At 32.9% G+C, this 16,417-nt stretch overlaps 1 protein-coding gene across 14 annotated transcripts in view; it reads left to right on the top strand.

The window, feature by feature from the left end:
- The window catches only part of Rbfox1 (RNA-binding Fox protein 1), a 731,414-nt gene that overhangs the window by 594,268 nt on the left and 120,729 nt on the right, over positions 1-16,417 (top strand). The window lies entirely within an intron of this gene.

Below are 16,417 nucleotides of genomic sequence, written 5' to 3'. Positions count from 1 at the left end.
TGAATGTTTGAACATATTGCCTTAGTGCGTAGCAGTCCTGTTCGTAACTAAATTCTCACCAGTTCCGTCATAGTCATCTGTTCGAGATTTAGTGACACACGTGTTAAATTTAGGTACTCGCACAAAGGAGCGAGCAACGTTGTCACTGAACAGGATAAAGAAATGTATCATTATTATTTTATCGTTACTTCTTGTTAGCTATTGGAATTTATGTGTGGAATGTTCTGGAACGAACGAGAAAATGGATAACTTTATTAATTCTTACAGATTTAATTATTGTTCTCGATCTCTTCCTCTAATTCTGAACTGCGCCATATTAATAATACAAATTGGGACAGTGAATGTAATAAACTGTACCAAAAGAAATAATGATCAGAAAGATTAATTTACTTTTGTTGGGAGCCAAATTAATAAAACTTCATTAAAACAACTCTCTTGAAACATTTAATACTGATTGTTTTTATTTTGCCTTATTCTACTCATTGTTGCATAGGGTCTCCTTCCCGTCCTTTAAGTATTTTTTTGGGCCAGGACTTGTCATTTTAGAGCTCTATTTCTCTTGAGATAATCGTTCCATCTGTACCGTATTAGTCGTAAGTTTCTTTTGTTTCTAGATAGCACCATTTTTTTCTTACCTACATGCACCACTTAAACATTTCCATTTAAATTGTGCCGTTTGAATAAATCTCTAAATATTTCTGCCATTTATTTATTTTGTGGCCTAATTCAGTTTTTCCTGCTATCTAACTTGCCGTAGCACATTGGAAGATTGCAATTTTGTTGATTTTAGGTTATTCTGGTAATGGCCACGTTTCTGTGCAATAGGTCGTGGAATTGGAATAATAAACAAGTTTTGTTTTAAAACATCTCAAGATCGATTAAAGTTTATAACAAAAAGGCAGTGGCTATTAGAAACCAATCGAAAAAAAGCTTTAGCTGTAACTTCTATAAAATGTTGGTGTTTAGAATACTTATGCTCGATTTATGCTGTTTGTCGTAAAAATACACGACGCTGCTAATATTTACTAATACTATGTGTGGCTTTATATAATTCTAAAATGAAGGGCACTATGCATTGACGTATAATTCAGTTTTAAATTCTTGAAGTTGAAGTTTTCCCATTGACTTTAATGGCGTGGACTTTGTTGGATAAAACCAGTTGTTTGCTAATAAGGAAATATCGGAAAGTACTACAAGAAGTTAAAATTCATGTAATATCAAATGGAGTGAAGCCAATCAATTTTTGAAGATTTTACAGGAAAAAAAAAGTTTTTATTCTTTCCCCGTAAAAATTCTTCTTACACAAATAAAACTTCTTACACAAAGAAAACTCTTGTTAAATTTCTTCGATTTCTTCAAATATTAATCATAGAATTTCCCGGTTTTCTTACATTAAATTTTCGGAATTTCTCGTCTTTCTGAAATATTAAACTTGTATCCTTTAAAAATGCTAATATCTCCAGGATTCTGGAAAAAATATTAATTTTTCAAAGTTTTTATTTGTGTTATGGAGTTTGTAATATAAAAAAATTCTTCTCAGTCATACCTCGAAAAGGTTTTTTGTTTATTGCTATTAAAGAAAAAACAATTTAAAAAAAAAATACAATTTCAAAAAATTATTTTACTAAATAACCCTGCATAATAATAACGTTACCCGGCTTATTCGTAAAATGTATTTTTTTGTAAACGCCAATGTCAAAAAAACTGGATACTAACTTATAGACAATAGACCAAAGCCAAGCTTTAAAAATAAGTTGAAACTTTTTGTTTTACAAATGAAGCGCGCTTTCATGTTAGAAAAGCGGAACAAACTAAGAAAGAAAGCTATATATTTAAAAATTTATTTTTTTCTTATTTTTATTAATATGATTTATAAGTTACTTTCTGAATCTGTACTTTATGAGTCTGATTCATGTAAAAGTTTATTTAAAGATTTATGTTTTAATACTCCGAAATTTGCATTTGAACTTCGTCATGGTTTCTAAAACCTTCGATGATCATGTTAACATGCAAATGTTTAATTATTTTTGGGCTTTCCTCTAAGATTTACGTACTAAGTACCTTGTAGCGATGGTCTTCATTTTCTGTTGGCCCAATTTTGGTGAATGTGATTTCTCCGATTTCTCCGCTGTCTCCGAATTCTCATTAAAATGAACGTTAAGTGTGTTTTATAATTACATTATCTTCCACTTCTTATGTTATATTATGTTGATTGCGCTTTCTTTGTATTCCAAGAACAGGGACTTGGGTGGGGTCACCGGGATACTTGCCCCAAGCGATATATCTGAAAAAGAAAATTTATTCGTTTACCAGTAGAAATATTACAATTTATATTTGGTAGTTTTGAATTTATTTTTCGTTTTCCCAACAGACCACTGTCCGTGAGATGTACAAAATTGTGGCTGTTGGTTTTAATATATATATAGGTACTTTTTTTTTTTTAATTTTTTTATAGTATGAACTAGAAACGCGATTTTCGTTGTCAAAACATGTTTAATACTTCTTTTAATCAATGGCTCATGTACCGAACGGTGAGCTTCTTCTGACACAAATCAACTTATCTGTACCAGAGTCACACAATTGGGACGTCGCTACAACTTGTTGTATTATTGAGTGTGTCGTTCAAATCTGTATCAGAATTGACCAATGGGAAGGGTTACCCGCTATCTAAATACTATAGATTACAAATTCGACGTGCTAGAAACCCACAAGGAGTTTACCAGATGTTTGTCATTGCATATCAATGGTATTTTTACAACCTATTGGGTAATGTTATTATTACCTGCAACGTTGTAATATTGTTCACATGAATAAAATAAATTATCAGAAATTTTCCCACGCCTGTGAAATGTTGATGGAAACATCTCATTTTGTATCTAATGTAGCACTTATAGTGCCTATAGATGCCAATTCTCTACAGTGATATAGGTTGTTAAGGAGTCTAAGACAAACGGGTAGTCAGTAGTCAGGTGAGCTCTCATAAGACAACTTGTTTACCCAAGTCAATGCAGAGAATAAACCACCGTGAGAATCCCGGGTATCAGACCCTTTAATCCCGGACATGTTCCCGTTTTATCCCGGCTATCAGGCCATTTTACCCGGTCATAGCCGCTTTAATTAGCCGGGATACGGACAATGATTGGCGGAGCGGCCACAGAATCCGGTGTGGGGTGTGGAATGTATGCAGATGTAGTACGTAACTAGAACTGGTACACATCACACACACTCGCACACATCACACACACTCGCACACTTTCTAATTAGTTTCTTGTTTGCGGCTTCTCTCGGTTTCAGCGGGGCCTTAACAATAGTTTGGCTGCCGCACAGTAGAAGTTCTCTCATATTTATCTTATTAACTAAAGAGGAACAAACACATTGTATTCTAAAGGAATGTTTCAGGGCCGGTACCGGAAGGCTTCGGGGTTGAAATACAGATGGCTGGGTTCTTGATGTAAATACACTAACAAACAAGTGCCTAAGTCTGCCAAGGTGTTGAATGAATGGATTATTAAGCAAAAACATCCGATCTGATATTACCTTTTTTATACTACTATCCTTCTACTAGCGATGCTAGAATTGTCTGCTTATTCAAGTCCAGTTTCTCAAGTTTAATATATGTAAGACTGTTGCCACATTCAGATTACACTTTTCCTCAAACTCAAGTTGAGAATGTCATTATTATTTTATTTCCTTAGGTATGCAGTTTTTCCGTCTTGATTGTGAGAAAGTATTTCCTTTCAACCTGCATACGAAGTAATACTTCCTTGTTATTATTTGTTCCGTGCAGGATACATTAATTACATATGAACGCGTTGAAAAACAAGTTCGATCTTACTTCAATCTTAATCCAGCGTTAAGGGTAACTCTGACAAGTATTGAAAAATTATATTATTTTTCAGGATACAATTATTACTAACATGCATTGAAAAAAGTATTTATAATATAGGCTGTATAGATTTTCCCGTAAAAATTGTATGCCCATGGGGAACATTTACATTAATCAGACATAGGCGCTGATAACATAAGTCTGACTTATGTGTTTATTTTCTCTTTATCAAATGCAAAACACGTTGATAGCTAACAGTCTCAAAATGAACTTTTTAAGGGCGTTTCAGAAGTTTTGATGTGAATCACATGTGGGTGTTCAATTTGTAGGTAATCAAATACCACTCGTAAAATAAAACACATTATGTGACTTATTTGTATGTTCCCCCGTGCATAGAATTATTGTATACCGCAGTTTTTTGTGAAAATAACCTCAAGAGCGCTGTATATACATATATATTTTTAATGATCTTTTAATGTATAATAGACTAGACAATATTAGATTGTAACAACTTACGGCTAAATAGATTGCATTCACCCGTTCGTCGATCAATAACCCAAAACTATATGTATAATACATTTGACCAATGAACGTGATGCTGCGTTAAAACTTACTTACATTATATACAGGACCATACTTACCTGTCAGGTCACTCGAGATTAACACTGTTTATTAAACTTAAAAGAGTATTTCTTGATCGAATTTTTATTTCTCGGGAAATATGACACCCAGATCAATGTTTTTTACAGTTGATAAAAAGTCTGCCAACTTCCGCATCAAATTTAATTACTTTTGGGTCAGGACATTCAAAGGATGGCCCAAGCGACTGAGGCGACCCGCCGGCGATCCACTATCTGAATTGTTGTTTATGCCCGCCATAAATCACGTTACCCAACTCTCGTGAGATTTTGGGAAATGCCTATATCTACCTGTATCTAGTACCCACTCCTACCTGCGTTCTGCTACGATATTTCTGGCACGAATGACTAAAGTCACCTGGTAAAAGTAATATGTTTTGTTACAATGAACGTGCCTGCCACAATATGGTTTATTTCCCGGGAGAAAATAGTTTTTCTCGGGCTGTAAACAGAATGTATTCTAATAAACTGGATTCTGAATAGTTACGAGTATGCTGCTCGTAAAAAAATTGCAACGTTTTCATTTGATGTTGACTTCGGCTCCACTATTAGCAATGTAAATTGATCGCCTTGTTGTTTTCACTCGATTAACATTTCACATACACAATTAAGCCCTAAACTGACCATGGTTTAATAGGTTTATCGCAACACTGTTTTCATATAATTCGTGAATCCTACATAGTTTTAAAAAAGTGCACCTTAGAATAGATAGCTCTCTAACCATTTAAGAGGAAGCTACAAGCCAAAAATGTGTATATTCTTGGTATACCTTATATTGTAGGTTACAGGCATTAAAATCGCTTGACAAACAGTGTCTAGAAACGATCGATTTCAAGCACAAAATTGGTGTTTATTTATTTTGTAAATAATTTTATAATAAAGCAAAAATGTTAATCAAGTGAAACTGTCACAGATAATCTTAGCTATAATACTGTATTTTTTTAAAGTTGTTTCCTTTAAAGAAAAAATATTTTTTTTAGTAGTTTACATTTGTATTTTTTATTGAGTAATTTATCGTTTTATTCGTTATAAAGATTAAAAAAATAGTGATTTGGCACTAAGCTTCGCCTTAATAAAAGTCATCGAACCAACATAGAATACGAAATGTGTAAAAAGTGTGCCCCGCCTATCATTTCATGGAAGACATCCAACCCACATGGAACGAATTAGTACTAAATCTCTTTAAGTTCTCTAAGTTTCAAGAGATATCCCAGAGCACCTATATATTTAATAACACGTTGTACAAATCTGAACTTTTTCTCAGTCGCATAGAATGGCTATTCCAGTATTTAAGGGTAAACGTAACGTACTTTAAAATATATACGCGTTCATAGATGGCGTTCATTTAATTATCTTATGAAAATACACTTTTTGCTTTGAAATATTAAGACGAACTATTGGTTTGCGCCCATACGTACGGAATATAAATATGAATAAATAATTTTGTCCGTCGAAAAATTCAATTCCTTCAAGAAAGGCATACAAATAAAATATTGTATTTAAATCACCGATACAAAAAGTGTATTTTCATAAAATAATTAAATACAGATGTAGATTATAACGTACGTTACGTTTACCCTTAAGAGTTTTTTTTAAACATAGTTTTAAGTAACCTTCTAGCTTTGTAAGGTATCTACCCTTGAGCCTTGAGGTTTCAGAATTTTTTTCTCAAAATAACAGCTATTGAGACTAGTTTTATTAAATTTACTTTAGATAGCCTTAATTATTTGCTTTATACTTCTTTTGCCCAACTTTCATGATAACAGATAAAAGATAATGAATTACATTAAGCCTAACAATTCTAAAGTTGTTTAAAAGTTCTAAGTTCATGTCCATTTGTACGGAGCGGTAATCCAGCCTCCGGGCCGTTGTTTCATCTCAAGTAAAGTCAGAGTGATTTGTATTAGCAGGGATTTGTAAATTCTGAGCCTAAAGGTGGTAACTAAATAATAATATCATCTTGTTCAAAATTTCAGACCAAACTGTACATTGAAGTTTGTAAGGCGCGTATAGCTGTCAAATTAATATTTCAATACAGTTTCTAGTTTGTTACTTAATTACTTGCTGAAATTCAAAATTTCAGCAAGTAAAGGATTTGTCGGGTCGGTCATGTTAATGCCAAGAGTTGAAGTAATGAGATTGATGAATGCGAATATATCAATTATTATTATTTGCTAAACCACGGTTCTGTGCCTTTTCATGTTATTTTTTTACCTAAGTACAATGCAAATAGCACTCCCGAGATATTTATCAATATACAGACTTGTAATTGAATACAATAACCTATTCATTCAAATATTTTATGTGTCATTTAGTTACCAGTGAATTATTTCCATAAATAAATATTAAAATGATCACCCTTATATCAGAGAAAATCCATTATATTATAATTAAACTTGGATAATGTATATAGTGCCATTTTTGTGTAATGTCACCTCAACTCAACGGTGCTATAATATATACAGTGTAATTTTGGTTGTGATGTGAGTACGTACGTAACATTCTACAATTAAAAAATAAATAAATCTTATAATTTTCAGTTTGTCTTATAGTATGTACAGTTTACGATTGTTGTCAACGAAAGTGGCGCCCTCTGTTATTTTCTAAAAGAACCGTTGAATTTTTCAAACTCTATCCCACAAATCTGAAACTTTTCGCGGTCCGCGAAATCTGTAAATAAGTAAATTCAGCATTTCGTTTATCGATGTGTATTTTTCGAGAGAAAATAGCAAATCTTTCAAGGTTTGAATATTATGTTTATCTGAAAACTTTGGAAGTGCAATTCTAACGGCTACATTAAATTATGCTTCAATTCTACAATATATTCTCTTGACAAAATATTCCACCCTCTGTCAATAAATGAGCACTTTCATTCCAAAGTTTAATAGAATAATTAAGCATGTAATCAATAACTACTACGCACAAAGCAATCTATTCACTGCTTGTTTTATTAACGACTTTAAAATACTCCTCGAACCCAAAACCACCGACTCGCAATCAAACTCATACCCCCATGCTACAGCGGTCGTCAAAGCAGAATTATTGTCTATCATTGCGGTCAGTGCTTAACTTCGTATCCCGTTCACCGGATACATAATATCTGTCTGTTAAACTCATCCGGATTTTTAATGAGTCTGCTGAGCAATGAAACCAATTTAACTGCGACATGCAAAACCCCCGAAATGCTCGGCAATAACTTTTTAATAGGACTTCATTTATCCATGTTATTGAGCTTTTCCAATGGCCATTTGTTTTAATAATTACAGTACGCATTGATTGATCAATGCTCAAAACAGTCATCGAATCAAATGCTCCCTATAAAATGTGATTTTAAATGATTGGAAATACGTTATACCTATTGGAAATAATTAATACATTTAAATACTCGGTTACTAGATTACGTGTTAATATTTTATCCTCACAGCGAAAATTAATTTCTACCCGATAGAAATAATAATACCTTTTTATTCACGAAATAAAAATCCACAAATACACAAATGAAAAGTCTAAATTATGTTTGCTACCGAGAGTCACCCTAGTTTTCAGCAACTTAAATATTTAACTAAAAATGCAATATCTATATTTGACAATTTAATAGTTATATCGGTAGTTCAAAATACCGTAAATCACTTTGATCAATTTCTATCATGTCATTTGGTTAGCGAAACTTTCAATGTCCACACATAATTGAATCAGTAATTTTTACGTTTTCATGAGTTTTTGTTTTTACTTTTGAATTTCAATGAGTCGGTGTAATTAAAGGATTGTAAATAATTAACTTTGTTCCGTTAGTTCATTTGAATAGTTTTTGTAATCACAGTGGTTCCCAAACTTTGGCAAACCATTCCCCACATTTCAAAAGCACAAATTTTAACACACATCTGAAATATTCCTTAATTTCTATAATTATCTTCTTTCTCGTTCTTGTTTTAAAATTCCACGTAACAAACAACTGATTTTAACGTCTTCACCGACGAAATTTTTTTTTTTTTTTTTATGATCGTTCTTGGTTTGGGTACCTGTCGTATTTGTATATATTTTATCGATTTATGTTGGTTCAGAGAGATTAGTGTACCTTCTTTAATGAGTCTGTCGTGTAAACTTTAAGTAAAATCTACTTGTTTTTCCCAAGAATGTCTGTATTCTATGTCTAATGAAGTCACAAAGTAAATTTGATATCCTTTGGAGGCATAAATGTGGGAACTTGTTGACTTGTACTAACAATTATAATTTTGTTAATAATGTTTCGAAAGAATCCCACATGCGGTCTTAGCCTAGTGGATTATGGGGTAAACTACTGCCATAATCGACTCCTTCGATTCCTTCGAAGTTATGGACATAAATGGGAACAATTTTTTTTAAAGTCATCTGATATATGATAAAGTCAGTAGTTTTAGCCTAGTGGATTATGGGGTAAACTACTGCCATAATCGACTCCTTCGATTCCTTCGAAGTTATGGACATAAATGGGAACATTTTTTTTAAAGTCATCTGATATATGATAAAGTCAGTAGTTGTAGTATAAATTATTTAAGAAATATATTTGTACAGCGCCCTTGAGGTGATTTTTCACGAAAACTGCGCTGTATAAATTAGCCAAATATTATCATTATGTTATGGAAAAGGGGATTTCGAGCGTATAATAATAATGTTGCGTTAAAAAGCTGAGAAAAAGATTCCAGAGGTCACCTTACCAGAGTTTTTGCTTCTTCAAGTAGGTATCACACAACCAGATTATTTGCTTTGAAGTTACGAAAATTAGTAAGTGGAGATGGAGTTATAAGTTGTTATTACTTGTTACAATATTAATTATTACTCGCTGCGCATAAAATTCACACTCAGAAGATTATTGTAAGACACATTCACCACAATGTTTCCCTCATTAATTCTAATGCTGACGAATGAGTTCTATTAAATATGGATCTACCGGTGTAATTTAATCCCTTTTTATAATGTTTTCCCTCGTTTACGGAGTATACGATGACGCAATGAAAATGAAATTTATTTTATCCCCGTTTCAATAGCTTATCTTTTTCCACAGTAAATTTGGGAAATATAATCCCCGTTGAGTAATGGTTCTCACGCTCTCCGTGAAGAGAAGTTTTTCGAGATGGATATAATACAACAGAGACTGAATTATAATAGCATCTTTAACCCTCCAAAGCTAATTTGTTCGCTTTTGGTAACAACTCGCATGGTATCATAGAAATCTTACTGTCATGGAGAGAAATATTATCTAAACAGTGATTAGAGAAAACACCACGCTTTATGTTTCTGGAAGTTTACTACAGAAAAAAATAAATCCGCACTTAAATGAAACCAAAGGTTCCAAACTGTGATTTTTTAATTATTTTTATATGAAACCAAAAATTGAGGTGACAGTAAAGTTTGTGATACTTTTGTCTAGTAAAATGTGTGTTTTAAAAAAAAATCTTATCATTAATTTTAGTTACAAAGAACGTAAGATTAGCCATTTTTTAATGTTTGCATTAAAAAAATTTACATTTCTAAATACAGAAAAAAATAAATCCGCACTTAAATGAAACCAAAGGTTCCAAACTGTGAATTTTTTATTATTTTTATATGAAACGACAAAAATTGAGGTGACAGTAAAGTTTGTGTTACTTTTTTTCTAGTAAAATGTGTGTGTTTTTAAAAAAATCTTATCATTAATTTTAGTTACAAAAAACGTAAGATTAGCCATTTTTTAATGTTTGCATTAAAAAAAATTACATTTCTAAAATTATATTTTTATTTGTAATAATCAAATTTGAAAACGTATTTTATCACCGTTCCAAAACAGTGTTTTGTTTTCGGAGACGTTCAGAAATATTCCACTTATTTGGATTTTATCGCAAAACGGAAATACTCCTACTTTCTGTCAAAATATGGCAGAGGTCTGAGGAGTTAAGTTCGAGATTTTAATTGAGTTGAAATAGGATAACCCACAGAATTGTAATTGGTAACTCACAGCGGCCGAATTTTATTGTTTAATCAACCGAAATATTCTATCCCCGTTTACAGGTTTTAGAGCCTTTTTGTCAGTCTTAGCTTACTGAAATCACGAACAGGAGTGGTGTAATGTAGGTACATACGAATTTCACGAACCGGATTAATGTTCCGGTTTGTTACGGATGAATTAGGACAATTTTAATTGCGGAACCTTCAAACGTTCTCATTTATAGTTTCAAACGGTAATCTTTCCATTATGGAATATCCATATTAAATGCTGCCATCAACTGTATCCCTCTGGCTTCAAATGATTACCATGTTGGTATTTTAATCGTGAATTCGTTTCAATCGTTTTACATTCCTTAGCTATATCTTTTGCTCGAAGAAAACTTACTAATAAGAAATATTGTTCATTTATTAAAATCTGGTCAAATTATTCGTTTTCCTTTTAAACATGGAACTGGAGGCCTTTAACGATTTTATGATTCGACAAATTTCATTACAAACTATAAGTAATGTTATGACAAATACGGAACACGTGTTCTTTCAAATAATAATAGTTTCGCATCTCGTCCATTATACAGGGTTTTCCAACAAGAGGTATTCTTTTGAATAGCCCGCTATTTCGGTAGATGTTACTTTTGAAGCTGTCATTTTTTGACATTTGACAAGTAGAAACTACGCCATTAATAAAAATGGAACGATACACGCTTCAACAACGCATTGAAATTATAAAAATTCACTTGAGTGAATCAAATGCAAATCATCTTGAGTGATGAGGCCCATTTCCACCTTGGTGGCTTCGTCAACAAACAAAATTGACGCATTTGGGGCTCGGAAAACCCAAGAGTTATTGTTGAAAAGCCTTTCTATCCACAATGTGTGACTGTTTGGTGCGGTTTATGGTCCGGCGGAGTCATTGGACCTTACTTTTTCGAAAATGAGGCTGGAGCAACAGTTACGGTGAATGGATTGCGCTATCGAGAGATGATTAATGATTTTTTATGGCCGGAATTGGATAGAATTGAACTGGACAACGTTTACTTTCAACAAGACGGCGCTACGTGCCACACAAGCAACGAAACCATTGATCTTTTACGATTGAATATAAAAATAACACCTCTTATTGGAAAACCCTGTATTTATTCGGACAAGGGCATCTTGGCACGTGTTCAGATATATTCAGAATAAGTAATATATTTTTGAGAAACGATAATTTTTAACAGTATCTGATAAAAAGCCGTACCTACTCATTTTTCTCCGTGCACTATCTCCACTTTAGTTATTGTTATTACCAAAGCGGCTGATCGTGATTTTCTCTCTGTCCGAGAAGCTTCTTTTTACGGACGGACACATTCGCATTGATAAAAAGTAAATGCATAACATGTAGTGCATAATAGTTTTTTTTTATTTATATTTTATCTAAGCCCAAGACAGTTTTAAAACGGAATTTAAAAAGTCTTCAGCTTAAGTTAATTAATTATGTTTTGTTTGTTGGAAACGGTTGTTAAAGTTAAAATACTTGTAAATAATTGTAGGCAACAAATAATATTATGCCGATCTTATGATATTATTTGTGGAAGGAATATCCATAAATGTCGTACTTATTTTAATGTCTTATCTCCTCTGAACAACAGAATGTAATAATAATATTTGGCATCTGGCGAGTAAAACTCGTCACATTGTCATCTGTGACATTTCGCGTTGGTCTGCCATTTTAGAATTATTCACAGAAATTGTTGATAAATACCTTTAATTTAAGATAAGTCCTTTCGATAATAATTTTCACTAACTACAGATCAAACCGATTAACCAATGAAAACCTGCTGGTATTATTAGCAAGCGAACAACACCTTTAATTTTTTATCGCCGAAAACTTTTTCTTACCGTCCCCGCTTTATTACAAGGTCACGCTTTGGGTAGGTTTTTATTAATAGGGGTGAAATATTATTATTTCGTGTCGTAAGTAGGTGGAAAAATGTTTTAATCGTTAACTATGTCACTCTAAAAGCCACATGTTATTATTTCAAAACCACCCCATCGATTGCCTATAAATCTTAACCCATAAGGTTGACTTTTGTGCGTGCAGTTCGAATAGTTGCGAGGGGTTCTATGTGTTGTTTGTTTATTTGCTTGAATAAAATTGGGCAACTGGGACAGATAAACAGCCCAGATAGCGGAAGGTGCCGGTTACGAATTAAAGTTATAATTAAGAATTAATTGAAATTTAAGTATTTATCTCACCGAATGCTTCCAACTCAATAAATTGGTCGTTTACCTTCATATTTCAACGAAAGGTGCTCCAAAGAACTAGCTCATTGATCCGTTCGGAACCTTTGCACTGTCGTGAGTCGCGCCAAGTGCGTGTCCTACATTTGTACGCGGCACACGTTTGACATTTTCCTCATTAGAACAGATAGTTTTTACTATTTATTCACGCTCTGAGCTTGGAACAACTGTCGGGTTTTGGTTTTCCTCCCTCCGACAGCATAAGTATCTTCAAGGTTTAAGATAACTTCTAACAAAGACACTCCACACACCATACCCAAAGATAACATAGGCCCTGAGAGAAGCCTGAAATCTCCTACATGTAGTTATGATAGAACACGGTGAAAAATGAGTTGCTAACTTATTCAAAAATCTCTTAAAATTATTGATAATCCGGTTAAAAACGGGATTGCAGATCGTTTCCTGATAAACTTTTAGTAAATTCCTAATATATCGGAACACGTGTTCATGCACCCGTATTTGCCTTGATTATATGTTATGACGAAATGCGAAGATATTAGGATTTTTATGAATACGTGTTACGATGTAAAAACGTAGTTTTTCAGGAAACCTTTAATTCATTCGTTTGTTACGGCCTGCAATCCCATTTTCGTTTGTTTGAGACGATGTATGACTATGAATGAACAACCAGTGTGTGGCGAAACAGAGTTTTGTGGCGGTTTATCCTCTTTGCCTACCTCTTCGGTTAGTTATATTCAAGGTTTCACAATGCTGTGCAAATGCTGTCAGAAATTGCCTTTGGCCTACCAGTAATTGAACTGCTATAATCTAACAAGCCACCCGATTCCATGATTTATTACCACGCCGACAAAATGGTACAAACTTTTCCAGTATTTCCCAGCAAACACTCGTCCGGCAATAATAATTACACACGCAATAATCCAGTCAAACTGGCGCTTGCCATGTCATTACTGTACTTAGCAATAAAACATTTACACCACCAAGTCCTTTAAACTTCCTCCGTCTATGCTGTTCCCCTTTGTTGTTAAAGTTTATGACATAATCTAATTGATTTTATTGTGAAATAAAGTGGAGTTCATATTTTTATATATTTTTTGTGTAACGCATTCTTCCTTCTATATAGGTATTATATCAAATGCTTCGATAGGCATAATATTTTATTAATTTGTTCTAATTTACACAATTTTTATCACTGTTTTCAGTCTCCTGAAAAATATGCGATTTATTTCTTTCGCTATTTTTGCTTGGGACAATCGATTTATATACATATTTATTGTATTCTGTGAAGAATGCACTTACTCGTAATGTACCTACATGTCTTATGATGTCAACAATATTTATTAGTATTAACTTAACATTTTCTGATTCGCAACCCTTAATGTACGAACTGCAGATATTATAATAAACCTATTAAAAATTTTCTTGTTTATATTTAGACTCATTCAGGGGTGCTCTCCTTACTTAATTAATAATCTTCTTACCAAGTTATTAATAATAATAGGTATGGCGCCGTTTTTGTGAAAAATCACCTAAAGGTCGCTCCCACATTGGTATTTACATATTATTATATTATCAACCAGCCAACTTACTGCTGTGTTATTAAAATAATCGAACCTTGCTATATAATACATTAAAATCACAAAATAGAAACTATCATAAACACAAAGGATAACAAATTATTATAAGCATTAATTTCTCGCCTGAAATATCCATTCAAATTGAAAATATCTCCCGAGTAAAAATAATGCTTTTAATAATTTGTTATCCTTTGTGCTATGCATAAAAACCTTGTCTTATAAAAACATTATAAACACATAAAATTTGTACATTTTTCTCGAGGCAAAACCTATTAAAGTTTACATGTACCGGTCGGTGGCCGAGTTGACATCGCGCTTGGGTCCCACTCAGGCGTAGTGTGTTAAATTCCTCGGCTGGCTAAGTCCTCCATCACAACACAAGTAACATTTTTCAACTTACTGTGGTAGTAGTAGGAGATTTTTAAATATTGTCAGGTTATTCGTAACCCGGTAATGTTTGTCTTTCTTTTTAAAAAAAAATATATATATATATATAGTATAAACACAAAAATATGTTTAATATTGTGGATGAGGTGAAGTTTGTTCGTTATTATTTTATGTATATTGAACGTATTTCAATATAAAATAAATTTGAAGACACAAAAACTAACGTATCCTACTTATTTTCCAAAATCTTATTAAATTATCATCTCCCCGATAGCTTGTTTGGGAAAACTTCTGAAGATCTGAATTCCTACAACAAACTTTTCCTATATGTGGTCAAGTGCTAAAGTTCGCAGATTAAATTGCGGTTTTGATTCAAAAGTTTGATCAATCGACCTCGGTGCTAGAAGTTTCGTTTTGGGACACTTCGTATGTAATATCGGGTATTACAGTTATGCCCATTCCGAAACCAACGTAATTCCTATAATTCCAAATCATGTTAATCTCTGTTAAAAATCATGATTCAGATAATGACAGGGTATGCAAGTATGTGGGTTTTATATTCAGTTACCTAGGTGCTTTATTGTTCTGCACACACGCAAACTTATGTTAAAACAAAATTTGAAAGAATAATAATTTATCGATAGTATGTTTAAAGCTAAAGCCAATCAAATTACTGTCGTTGTTTAGTGAAGTTATTAACAATTTCCCGAATCCCAATGTTGACGAAGGTTCCGTCACTCGTCAAACGGTTAATACCACTCAGGGGGTTAAATGTTTACCGCCCCCAATCAAACACCTCCCACTCACTTACCTGTCATTCTCAAATTACGTTTTGAACTAATCTCTCTATCCCGAAAGCATTTTCAGGTACCTGTAGGGTCTATATAGGTATATTATACATTTAAACACAAATAGATAGGTACTATACGCGGTGTCCGAAGGTAAAGTGCACAAACTTCCGAAAGTAATTCGGCGTGATGTAGAAGTAAAAAAGATGAAAAACTTTTTTCAAAATTCCATTGTTTATTTTCCATTAAAAAATGTACTATTTTATCAGAAAACCTCCTTAAAAGCAGAGGCGGCTCAAGGAATCCAGTCGTGGTAGGTCATTTGAAAAAAAATGTGTTACTACTCGTAATCTTTATTTGATATTGTGAAAAATGCCCACATATTATTATCTATATTAAATTTTTAATAAGTCCAATCCAATAAGTAAATTGGAAATAAATACACAATCCATGTACTTACGGCAAATTATTTTTAAGATATTAAGTTTTAATGTAGTTGGGCACAATATTAAAGTAAATAAAATAAGAGTTTTAAGAGAGAATTCTAAAAACATATATAAATTCTTTCCCGAACTATCCAATTGAAAAACAACCATTGTTCCACACACTACAAGCATGTATACTGAAAAACCGACTTTTGTTTATGTCACCGACATTTGTTTATGTCACCATCTCTGTAAAACATATAATATTCATCGTGTTGTCTCCTCCATGGTCATGACCTAAGCGTCCCTAAGCTTTCTTCGGTACCTAACTTTTACTTCGACGAAAAATATAGTGCCATCTCGTTTATTCTATGGCGCGCATAGGGACAGAAGATGCCAAAGTGGACATTCTTTAAATTGACCCTGCGAATCGTGTGGACTTGAGAATGAAAGCTTCTATTAGAGACAACAGATGTCAACTAATCGACACTCGCCGCCGCCGCTGTTTCGCGTTACATTTTAAATAAATTAAGAATAAGGCCAGTTGTTTTTATGATTATTATTGTTGTCTTAA

This window comes from Hesperophylax consimilis, chromosome 8, assembly GCF_061612785.1.
Source record: "Hesperophylax consimilis isolate HC1 chromosome 8, BYU_Hcon_1.0, whole genome shotgun sequence".
Classification (NCBI taxonomy): domain Eukaryota; kingdom Metazoa; phylum Arthropoda; class Insecta; order Trichoptera; family Limnephilidae; genus Hesperophylax; species Hesperophylax consimilis.
The sequence above is the reverse complement of the archived record's forward strand: the minus strand, read 5'-3'. Positions and strand labels throughout refer to the sequence as shown.